A 5,817-nucleotide genomic window follows, 5' to 3' on the forward strand; every position below is an offset into this window, starting at 1 on the left:
GGAAAAAATATTAAGAAAAAATAAGTCAGGTGCAAAGAGACAAAAGTGCATATTTTCTCTCATTATGTGGAAGCCAGATCTAAATTATAAACATATACAGAGTCATATACACATATGCACAAACAAATTGACCAAAGGATGATTTACTCAGGGGAGGATTCCTATTGTGTAACTCCTCTGAACAACTAAGGAACAGTTTAACAAAATGAATACCAGGAAGTTGAAACATGTTTTGTCAGAGTAGGGGCAAGATTGAAGAAAAGAAGGGCAGACAAATGGGTAGAGAAAGGGTGGGCAAATTAGTCACTATATATATAATTTTTATTTTATTTTATTTTTTGGGTCTGGTCGTGGGGCCTGAACTCTGGGCCTGGGCACTGTCCCTTAGCTCTTCAGCTCAAGGCTAGCACTCTACCACTTGAGCCATAGCGCCACTTCCGGCTTTTTTCTTTTTTCTTATGTGGTGCTGGGGAATCGAGCCCAGGGCCTCAGGCATGCAAGGCAAGCGTTCTACCACTGAGCCACCTTTCCAGCCCGAATATAGTCATTATATTCAATGTACATATGTGAAAATGGGGCCAAGAAACTTGAGGACACTATTGGGAATGGGAAAGACGGGGGGGGGGGGAAGGAAGGGGTGACAATGATCAAAATGCATTGTACTTATAAACTGATTTGTTTAATTGAAACCCCTTTGTACCACTAAAGAAAAATAATAATAGTATATTGATAAAGTAGGCAGATAGAAGTGAGCATGGTGGTACATTAGGTAATCTGAGCAATCATGAGGCAGAGGCAGGAAGGCTATGAGTTTGAAATCAGCCCGGGATACCTAGTAAGACTCTGACAAACAAACAAGGACACAAGCAAAGGTAGTTACATAGGATATATATATATATATATATATATATATATATATATATGTATATATATATATATATATATATATATATATTTAACACTTTGTGATCAATAACCTTTCAATATCCAATCACATGTATGAGACTTGCCTGGAATCCCACAGGAATTAAGGCTGGGCCTAGACCTGTGGCCACAATCATCATTTCTTTCTTATTCTTTCTTTTTTTGTGCCAATACTGGGGCTTGAACTCAGGGACTGGGCAGTCAGAGCTTTTTCTCTCAAGACTGGTGCTCTACCACTTGAGCCACAGCTCCACTACCAACTTTTTGATAGTTAATTGGAGATAAGAGTCTCATGGACTTTCCTTCCTAGGCTGGTTTTGAATCATGACCCTCAAATCTCAGCCTCCTGAATAACTAGGTTACAGGCATGAGCCAGCACCTGCCTCAGAGCCTTCTCTTGTCTATCCCAGAAGCCTGCCAGCACCAGGACTATCCTCTTATCCAACCACATCACCTGAGGTTGCAAAGGTGAACCTGAAGTCCAGCATGCAAGAGACCAGCAGAGCATCCCTCTTGGGCAGGATCATCTTGGAAGTGACTGATCCAAGTCAAGAGGCTAATGTTCCAGGCCATGTCTAGCTCAGGAGATGTCTGGAGCCTGAGGCTGGCAGGTGTGGCTACCAAGCTTGCCTTGCCTAGTCAATTTCCCAACCCTGGTTGCCCAAAAGCTGAGGAAATCTGGGTCAGAAGGCCTTGCCTGGGCTTTAGTTTTCCTTCTCGAAGCTGCCTAGAAGAACAAGAGGAGAGCTAGGATGGAGAGGGAAGATGAAGCCAACAGAAAGGCACTTTAATGTCTGGCGTGGTAGGAAAAGACTTACAGAGGAAGCCCACCTCCTTCTCTGTGTCCAGCCTGACCTCTCTCTGTCTAGGTCTTCCTCTTTCTCCTCCCACTAGGAGGCTGGACAGGAAAGTGGAGACAAGAGCGAGCTATCCATTTCTGGATGGGAACTTGCACGAGAAAGTCACAGGATAGAGAACCCCAAGACCACTGCTTCTCCTCTTCCTACCATCATTCTCATCATCCTCATCCTCATCCTCATCTTCATCACTCTAGAGCAGTCCTCACTGTGTGCTGTACTAGAGTCAAAAGGTGAGGCCATTGCCTGACCTCCAGGAATCTCAGCATTGGACCTACCCAGCATTAAATTCCAAAATAGTTAGGAATTCATTGGACCAGGCAAGAAGGCTGGGGTAGAAGGGCAGAGACAAAAGTAGAGTGGCTGGGCTGGGCCTGCCCCTGTCAGTTCTGAGTGATGGAGGCCCAGGGTGTGGTAGGAAGAGGCCAGAAGCTGAATGAAGTCAGGTCCAGCTGCTAATTTGATTCTCATGCTGACCTTGTCCCATCCCACAAAAGTTTCTCTCTCCCACTAGTTTTTACAATGTTTTCAACTACTGTACCTTTATTGAGCATCTACTGCATACCTCACTCAGAGCTGACTGCCAGAGTCTCAGAGATAAATATGACTCTAAGTAGCTTAAAAGAGAGTCTGAGAGTGACATGTGCACACAGATTAAGTACCAATTAACAGATGGGAGTAAATTATTAACTTCTAGAGGACTTGAGTTTTCTCAAAATAAGGGGAGTTGACTGTCTATATGACTTCTACCTTCACTGCTTCAAAACTCTTTTGAAAGAGTTTTCATAAAACACACATTGCCAATAATTTTGTTTGATAAGAACTAGAACGCTACAAAGCAAGTGGAAGCTGTACGTTTGTAGCTCACACTGTTACCCTAGCTATTCAGGAGGCTGATAGCTGAGGATCATGGTTTGAAGCCAGCTTGGGCAGGAAAGTTCTTGAGAATCTTATCTCTAATTAACCATCAAAAAGCCAGAAATGGAGGAATGGCTCATGTGGTAGAACCCCAGTCTTGAGCAGAAAAAGCTAAGGGACAGTGCCCAGGATCTGAGTTCTAATCCCAGTACCAGCACAGCAAACATATAAATAAATAGAAGGAAAGAAAATACTGAGGAGGGGAAGAGAAAAGAGAAAAAAACAACCAGAGAGTGAAGATGAAGTTACATTGGGTTAAGAAATCAGATGCTATCTATTCTAGTTATGTGTTACTGTAGAGGACCACCAAATATGGTTGTGAGCTTCCTGACAGCCAAGGGAAAAAAGAAAAACAGAATGCTATATATAAGTATCATAATGTGGAAAAACTAAACATATTATGTCTTCAGGAGAGAAAAGCAATCATGGTAAGTAGACACCCTATAGAGTTCTAGACACCACTTTTTTGGGGGGGTGGGATGCCTAGGGCTTGAACTCAGGCACTGTAGGCTGTCCCTGAGCTTTTTTACTCAAGCTAGGCACTCTACCACTTGAGCCATACTCTACTTCTGGCTTTTCGGTGGTTAATTGGAAATAAAATTCTTACAGATTTCCTATTCAAGCTAGCTTTGAACCAACGCTTCCTGAGTAGCTAAGATTACAGGTATGAGCCACCAGCACATGGCAAAACAGCACTTTTGAAATAACTTATCAAATAGACCAGTCTGATGTCTCACATCTATGATCCCAGATAGTAGGGTGGTAGAGATCAGGAGGATTGTGGTTCATGGTTCCTGGCCAGTCTGGGGAAAAAAAAGTGAGCAAGATCTTATCTGAAAAGTAGTGCAGCTGGACACTAGTGGCTCATGCCTGTAATCCTAGCTACTCGGGAGGCTGAGTAAAATCCTGTCAAGTGCATTCCAGTATGAGCAACAGTGGAAATTAAGTGATGGAAAGAGATCTTGGCTTTGGGGTCACACCCACCTGTATTAGTCTTTTGGTGCTAATGGTGGACACACAAGTAATGGTGTGACTGTCACCACTCAGTACATTCTTTTTTTTTTTTTTTTTTTTTTTGGTCGTGAGGCTTGAACTCTGGGCTTGGGCGCATCCCTCAGCTCTTCAGCTCAAGGTGAGCACTCTGCTGCTTGAGCCACAGCGCCACTTCAGTTTTCTATTGGAGTTAAGAGTATCACGGACTTCCCTGCCGAGCTGGCTTTGAACCGCGATCCTCAGATCTCAGCCTCCTGAGTAGCTAGGATTACAGGTGTGAGCCACCAGCGCCCCTGGCATCACTCAGCACATTCTTGTTGGTTTTTTTTTTGGGGGGGTCCGGTCATGGGGCCTGAACTCTGGGCCTGGGCGCTGTCCCTCAGCTCTTCAGCTCAAGGCTAGTGCTCTACCACTTGAGCTACAGCACCACTTCAGGCTTTTTTCTCTTTGCTTATGTGGTGCTAAGGCATCGAACCCAGGGCCTCATGCATGCAAGGCAAGCGCTCTACCACTGAGCCACCTTCCCAGCCCACTTAGTACATTCTTGATATGACTGAGGTCTCACTATGGACAGCATGGAGAAACTGCTCAGAACTAGACGGAGAAAGATCCAAGTGTGAATGCTCACTAGCACATTAAACCTTAGCATAAGTAGTAACAATTCCATGGCCCTAGTAGATGATTTGTTTGTTAATTTTATATGTTGGTACTGGGGCTTGAACTCAGGGCTAGGGTCTTCTCTGGTAGCTTTTCTGCTTAAGAGTGGTGCTCTTGAGCCACATCTCCACTTCTAGTTTTTTGGGGGGTTGTCTTTTTTTTTTTTTTTTTTTGCTGGTTAATTGAAGATAAGAGTCTGGTGGGTTTTTCTACCTGGGCTGGCAAAGAAGCATGATCCTCAGATCTCAGCCTCCTGTGTAGTTAGGCTTACAGGTATAAGCCACCAGTGCTTGGCTCCCAGAGGAGTTTTGACCCTGATTTACCCTCACATTCGATTCAGTTCCAGACAGTTAGCCTTAGTAGAGCCATTTCTGTCAACTCAGCCCTGTCATCCCCCAGCCAATCAATACAATCCCATCAATAGGTTGCTAGATGAAATCTAGGACATAGTTATATCTGAATTTCAGATATACGCTGAGTACTTTGGTAGCAAAAGTATGTCCCAAATATTGCACAGATCACACCCTAAAAGTTATCTGCTGTATGTCTGAAATTCAAATGTAACCGAGTCTTTTGTATTTATTTGTTCAAGCTGGCAGCCCTAACCATTGATTACCCATCACAAATTAAGGAAGGACATTTATGGAACACTTAACTGGCCATTACATCAGCTGTGTGTCCTTTGCAGGCAAGGTCATATCCTCTAGCTGGCATGATGCTTCTTCAACAGGTGTGGCCTGGCAGCATACTTGGCACCATGGCAAGCGGGGATGGGATGTATGAGAGCATTGCTGGAGGGGCATCGGAGGATGAGGAGGGATGGGGCAGACTCTGAGGATCCCTTACTCAGCATTATCATTATTTTATTATTTGTGTGTGTGTGTTGTGGGAGTGTTTATGTGTGCCAGTACTGAGGCTTGAACTCAAAGCCTCGGCTCTGTCCCTTAGGTCCCTTTGAGCTACTTCCAGCTTTTTTTTTGCTGGTTAATTGGAGACAAGAGTCTCATGGACTTTTCTGCCTGGGCTGGTGATCCTCAGATCTCAGCCTTTTTTGTTGTTGTTGGTCGTGGGGCCTGTACTCTGGACCTGGGCACTGTCCCTCAGCTCTTCAGCTCAAGGCTAGCACTCTACCACTAGAGTCACAGTGCCACTTCTGGCTTTTTCTGCTTATGTGGTACTGAGGAATCGGACCCACAGCCTCATGCATGGAAGGCAAGCATTCTACCACTGAGCCACCTTCCCAGCCTGAGCTCAGCCTTTTGAGTAGCCAGGATTACAGTATGAGCCACCAGCACATGACATTATCGTGATCATGATTCCTGTTTGACAGGCAAAGTTGCTTTAGTGCATCATTTAATATACATTTAATACCCATTCAATACACATTTAGTAAATGTGTATTGAGTCAGTGATTTCAAGGTCTTACCATCCACTGATCCGAACAGGACCCAGCAGAACATAGAGAGGT

The sequence above is a fragment of the Dipodomys spectabilis genome, unplaced genomic scaffold, assembly GCF_019054845.1.
Source record: "Dipodomys spectabilis isolate Male_0828 unplaced genomic scaffold, ASM1905484v1 ptg000039l, whole genome shotgun sequence".
Classification (NCBI taxonomy): Eukaryota; Metazoa; Chordata; class Mammalia; order Rodentia; family Heteromyidae; genus Dipodomys; species Dipodomys spectabilis.